The following is a 7,071-nucleotide window of genomic DNA, read 5'->3' as shown; positions in this document are numbered from 1 at the left end:
CGACTTTAAAACTCTCTTCTTCTTCTTCTTTTTCCCTTTGGAAACAACATAAAAGCCATAGTAACAGTCTCGGCAACAATAACCAATAGTTAAAGAAATTAGAGATGGGGGAAAATTGCAAAATGAAAACCTTTTTAGGCTTGCAATAGTCATGCTTTCAAGAGTAAAGCAAAAACTGTATCACATTACACAATCTCAAAGGTCCAAGGTTTCTATTTAAGTACTATCGAGTCACAACTCTTAGCTAAATCTTGCTATGCGGCTCACTTCGTGGACTTCTTGGTGGCCTTAGGGGTAGCTGCAGGGATGGCTGGTGCTGCTTCAGTACTCAATCCCTATGCCAAGTGCTCTTCCCTCCTGATACTTTTTCACTCCCTGATAGATTTTCCCTCAGCTCTATGGGCTTCAAATTGATCACACAATGTCTTTTCATGAGCCTTCTCAGCTTTAGACTTGTGAATAATCTTGAGCACGTGCTTATTTTTGAACACGTTACCCTTGACCTTCATATAGGTTTGTTTTCGAATCACAAAGCCATCCTTGACTAGCTTTCTGATATTTGCCATGAATTGGCCATAGAGATTTGTTGACCTCATTGGAATCGAGCCAGACCTTCACTACAAGAGGCTCTTCATATTAGCGACGCTCACACAGCGACGCTCCAAAAAAAAATTCCAGGCGTCGCTATGAGCGTCGCTATAAGCGTCGCTATGAGCGTCGCAAATTTCTTTGTAAATTTGCGACGCTCATAGCGACGCCGGCTGGGGTAAAAAAATAACCGAGCGCGCCCAAAAACTCACATCTCATATCTGAGTTTTTCGGCGCCCTCAAGCAAGGAGCAGGTAACGCTCTCCCTCACTCTCTCTCTCTCTCTCTCTCTCTTTTTCTTCTCCACACACACACACACACACACACACACACACGAGGAGAGGAAGGAGAGCCAGGTATGCTCCTTCCCTCTCCTCAATCTCATGTTCCCTTCCCCTCTTTCTCTCTCCCTCTCTCTCTCTCTCTCTCACACACACACACACACACACACACACATAGTGTTTTTGAGAGAGAGAGAGAGAGAGAGAGAGAGAGAGAGAGAGAGAGAGAGAGAGTACAAACAAAAACAAAAACGCACACACACATACATAAACAAACAATGCACACACACATTGAGAGAGAAAAAGAGAGAGAGAGCATGCATAAACAAAAAACGCACGCATTGAGAGAGGAAAAGAGAGAGAGAACATGCATAAACAAAAAACGCACACATTGAGAGAGGAAAAGAGAGAGAAAACATGCATACGATCCAAAAAAACGCACACACATTGAGAGAGAAAGAGAGAGAAACTAATTTAACGTCGTAGGAAACTAATTAAAATTAAAAGACCTAAAGATCTAGCCGACGAGGAGTTGAACTCAAGACCTATTATTCAAGAGGGAAATGGCATAATCAATCTATCATACTTGGCATGGGTGATAGAAAGGTTATACCATTTATCTCTTTTTATTGGCACACACATCCAGACACGCGCACACACACAAGAAGAAGAGAGTTATAACGTCGTAGGAAACTATCTTAAAAGACGTTAAAGATTAGGTTATATGTAGACTTACATTAAATTAGATTTAGGTTTATTTTTAACTAGATTTACGTTTATTTAAGCTAGATTTAGATTTACGTTATATTAGATTAGATTTAGGTCTCCATAGACTGCGATGCCTGCATGAAGCGGGTGAAGAAAGCCCTCAATGGAATATAGGGTATTGCTGCCTTCACTCATGGTGGGCTCCATCGATCCAAAAGTACTGGTGAAATGTCTTCAGAAGATAGGGAAGAAGGTGGATCTTCAGGGCGGCAAGAGTCACTACATCCCCGACACAATGACCATCTAGACAACCTCTAGTCATTAGACTTACGTTAAATTAGATTTAGCTTTATTTTTAGTTAGATTTACGTTTATTTAGATTTACGCTTATTTACGTTAGATCGAGTCCACGCAAGAATTACTTACGGTTTAGGGTTTAGAGTTAGACGAACAGTGAAAAGATCTACTGTGAAAAGATGTTAAGATGAAGTGAAGTGCTACAGCTAGAGAAGAGGCAAAGGGGTTTTGTCCACTACATGAAGTATCATGTAGACGTGGGTGTGTAGATTTCTTGTACCCACAAATATAGGTATTGACCAATAAAGACGAGATTATAACCCGGTGGTTCTGATCTCCGTGCACCTCTAGACCGAGGTGTGCGGGGATTGGACATGACTAGAGAATGTGAGGTAAGAGAGAGAGAGAGAGAGAGAGAGAGAGAGAGAGAGAGAGAGAGAGAGAGAGAGAGAGAGAGATAAGACGAAGAATGCCAATAGAATATTAAATTTGTTGTCCAGGTTATAAGTTTTTTATCCTCATTATGAGTAGCGACGAGGATGTGGGACCGTCCAACCGAAACACCTATCTCTCAACGAGGGTCTTATGTCCTTGTAATCAATGCAAGCATGCTGTGCGACGGACAAGACGTGTTTCTTTGCAGCACGTTCGCGAATTTGGCGAGTTCGATCCATCTATTATAGATCGAGTTGTTGCCAATTATAACTCGTCGGACTCTGACGCTGGCCAACAAGCAGCAATCTTGCAACCCAATAGACCTGTTCGTAGGCGCTTTGGTCAAGCAGCATATGTGAGGCCACAAGATGTAGCCTCTGACAGCTCGGGGGATGATCATGCAGAGCACATTCCCAACGAGGCAATGTTTGAGCCCGAGATTGATGAAATGATCGAGACGATCATGGATTCAGAAAGGCTTATCTATGATGATATGAAAAGTGAAGCCGATACGCCATTGTATAATGGAGCACGTATGTCTAGATTCTTCTCAACATGCAGGCAAAGTTTGGATGGAGTGACACTAGCGTCACAGCGCTTTTCAGGTGATCTATTACAATTAGTTTACTTTAATAGAACTCTAAATGTATAATGATCTGATAGATTTTTACACGACTGTATCATATTTTTATGTTGTGTAGATTGCTGAAAGAGCACATACTACCAGCTGACAATGTGATGCCAGATTCCCGAGATGAAGCAAGAAAGATTTTGCGAAACTTGGGGATGGATTACAATTCTATCCACGCTTGTCCTAATGACTGCATTCTTTTTAGAGGGGAATACATAGACATGGAGAAGTGTCCGAAATGTGATTCCGAAAGATATCGAGTAGATCTCCACGGGACAAAAATTCCACAAAAGGTTTTGCGACATTTCCCTCTGCTTCCTCGCATCAAGCATTTCTTCGAATGTAAGTCCATGGCCGCCCTAGCATCATGGCATGAGGAGAATAAATCTTCGGATGGTGTGCTACGAATTCCTGCAGATTGCGTAGCGTGGAAACATATAGATGGAACATGGTCGGATTTTGCCAGGGAAGCTCGAAATTTGCGCTTAGGTTTGGCTATGGATGGCGTAAATCCATTTGGTCAAAGATCAACATCTTACAGTGTATGGCCCGTTGTCATCCTCAACTACAACATTCTCCCGTGGTTGACTACGAAGAAGGGGCACCTATGGCTAAGCTTGATTGTGCCAGGGCGATATAAAGTGGGGAATATGGATGTGTATCTTCGTCCACTATTGGAAGAGCTACAACAATTGTGGATTGGCATAGAGGTGGTGGATATGAGCCGACACACAGGACGACGGAATGCTTTGATCAGAGGCATTCTAATGTGGACCATGCATGACTATCCCGGGCTAACAGAATGCTCAGGTGATCTATTGACACTCCTCACTCAGACACTGTAAATCTTGGTTTTTCCCATAGTTGATCTATTATCATGTGTATACATGCAGGGCTTCAAACAAGCGGATACAGAGCATGTGTCACATGTGGACCTAGACTGAATGCACGTAGGGCACCCTCACTGAAGAAGCAAATCTACGAAGGTCATCAAGCGTATCTTCCAGAGAATCATGTGTTACGCGACGGCTTTTTGGGAAGAGAGCCACCAAGGATGTCTGCACAAGCATGGTTAGAGCAGAAGGAGATGTGCGATGACGGATTGCCTCCAGGGATGAAGAGACTATCTCTATGGTACGAGTTACCATACTGGCCCCGACTCATGATCAATCACTTGCTCGATCCAATGCACATATTCAAGAATGTGGGTAATCTACTATGGGACCATTTGACCGGCAAGAAAGATACTTTGGGAGCCAGAGTTGACCTTAGAAATGTGGATCGTATGGAGCAATATTGGTCGCAAACAGCGTCTGATGGATCGATAAAACTCCCTAAAGCACCATGGATTTTCACAGGAGCCCAAGAACGCAAAGTAAAAGAGACCATTCGATCTTTGCGGACCCCCACTGGCGTAATGCACTCGCTCCGAACGTGTTTTACTAAAGAAGGAAAGCTTACCGGTTTGAAGTCACACGATTGGCATAAAATGTATCAGGTACGTTCATAGTGGACTTTAATATCATTGCTGCACATACTTTACAGTTTATTTTACCGGTTGCCATTGAGGGATGTTTGTCTCTCGACATCCGTAACACAATCTACAAACTTGCAAAGCTGGTGCAATGGATCTCACAAAAGGAGATCAACGTAGACTCCATACCATTCGCCAAACTAAATGCTGCGGAGCTTGTGTGCATGTTTGAGAAACATTTTCCTACTACAATGCTAACCATTCAGGTGTATCTTCTTGTTCACATAGTTGATGAGGTGGAAATAGCTGGCACAGTTCATTCCAGATGGATGTTCTTCTTAGAGCGTTTCATGAAAACGCTTAAGGGATATGTGCGTCAAAAGGCACGTCCGGAGGGTAGCATGGCAGAAGGTTGGTTGGTATCAGAGTCCCTAGTGTACATTGGAGAGTGGCTAGACGGATTTGATAAATCCCGGGACACGCTATGGCGAACCATAGATGATGAGCGCATATCTGGGATTGTCATGTGCAATCTTGGTGTTGAGAAGAAGATGACGGAAGATCTAGAGGCTAAAATCAACCGATTTTGCATGCTTCACAATCCAGTGATGCAAAAGTGGATTTCACAATATGAGGATGCAAAGCAAGAGCGACAAAGGGCACGAATCGAGTGGAGACGGGGAAGACGACCACCGATGCACTATCCAGCGGTTCTGGAGAGCCTACCTACCTTCATGAGCTTAAGATGGTTGCACAACCAATTGAAAAGCGCACAACAATGCGGTGACGAAGTGAGTGAAGAAGAGTGGGAGTACTCTCGGGGTTGCGCGACCAAGGTAAGTTTGCAATGTACGACTAGCAAGTGACTTTATTTATAAACGTTTGAACAGCCACTCATAATCTTTGTTTGTTGTAGTATAAGTCATACACAGCAGCATGGTGTAAAGGTCGACATTTTAGGGTGGAACGAATCGACAAAAAGCGTTTTACTCAAGATTGTGGAATCATGGCAAAATTTGAACAGTTTAGTCGACGACGTTCCTCTGATGCAGATCCTGTGGTGGCGGAACTCACTTACTTCGGCACGCTGCAAGAGATTTTGAGGATCGATTACAGAGGATTTTTTGTCGACTTGTTCGACGTGCAATGGTTCAAGATAATCATGGAGGGTCGCAACGCTACTGTGCGTAGAGGAGAGTCTGGTTTTCTTGAGGTGGATTCTACTAAGAAATGGACTGACCTAAGAGACACTTTCGTACTACCCGAGCATTGTGAACAAGTAAGTATGTAAATAGTTAACATCCCCCTTTTACAAGTTATGTGCTTGAAAGCTCTCATGTAAGTTATGTGGCTATGGCAGGTAATATTTCATCCTACAAAGTCTACATCAAACTGGTGGTATGTCATAGAGGTAGCCCCTTGTAGTGCAAGGACGTATGAAGGCTACCATGTGCCAATCACAACGACATCAATGGAGGAGATCAGAGAAGATGCTCAATCAGAAGCCGCTGCGGTGGTCCCAGACGAGCATCAAAATGCTACTACTCTATATGGGGTGCATGCAGAGGAGCTACAAAATGAAACAGAGGATATGTGTTTAAACGGAGAGCTCTATATAGATATAGGAAGTTATGCTGAGTTATGCGAGGATGAGAGAGAGATCTCTTAAAGCCACAAATATTATATTTGAACAATTTTGCTCCGTGTTGTAAAAGCTCTGGCTCTCTAAGTACCTTCCATGGTGTATAACGCTCTTTTCTACTCGCGCTCACATCTTTTGATTGAAAATTCTGAGTTTTCGACTTGCCTCTTCTATCACTCGATTCATTGCGTCATTGTATTTATATGCGTCATTACGTCATTGTATTTAATGGTCTTTGCGTCATTGTCTACTCTATTCATTCAATATTAAGTTTAAATATTCGTGTGTTTAATGCAGGTATGGATGATGAGGAGTTTCTTTCTTCTTTGTCACCGCAGCAGAGACAGTGGTACGTGGAGCGTCATCGCTCTGGCGCATCATCGCGCGTTCCTACTCCATCCGCATCTCCCTCTCTTTCGGAGCATTCGGCGCGCTCCGAAGCTTCGGCGTCGACGAGACGAGCTTCACACTCGTCTAGACACCGGCGCTCTAGTGGTGGCGGTGGCGGTTGTTGTGGGGATTCCGCCACCGATGCCTCCACACCGCCTCGTGTTCGACGAGGCTCTTTACCCTCCCCTTCTTTGCCCGCCCCCACACCAGCCACAGCATCGCCATCTACGCCAGGGTTTGCACGACTGACTATTCCTAGAAGCTACACACCTCTACCTACTCCGCCAGGAGCCACCCCACTCGACACTCCTCGCTTCGGGGCCCAGACGCCGGTGGAGACACCTGACGTCCGTACCCCCATCGACACGCCGCTAGAGACCCCTGCCGGGACACCCAGGTTCACGCGTCATCGGCCAGAGGGCTTGCCTTACTCCGTCGACATCAGCGGCGGCATCATCATGGATGATGACGGCAAGAAGGTGATCTCGCGCATGCGTGGTCTTTGCTCTCAGCTGTTTAGACACTACATACTAAACAAATGGAGTGAAGTACCAAGTGATTTAAAAAAAAGAGTCATCAGCATACTTCATGATGAGTTTCCCGTTCCAACACGGGATCAGCGCTT

This window comes from Adiantum capillus-veneris, chromosome 26 (genome assembly GCF_014529385.1).
Source record: "Adiantum capillus-veneris isolate H3 chromosome 26, ASM1452938v2, whole genome shotgun sequence".
NCBI classification, from domain to species: domain Eukaryota; kingdom Viridiplantae; phylum Streptophyta; class Polypodiopsida; order Polypodiales; family Pteridaceae; genus Adiantum; species Adiantum capillus-veneris.
The sequence above is the reverse complement of the archived record's forward strand: the minus strand, read 5'-3'. Positions refer to the sequence as shown.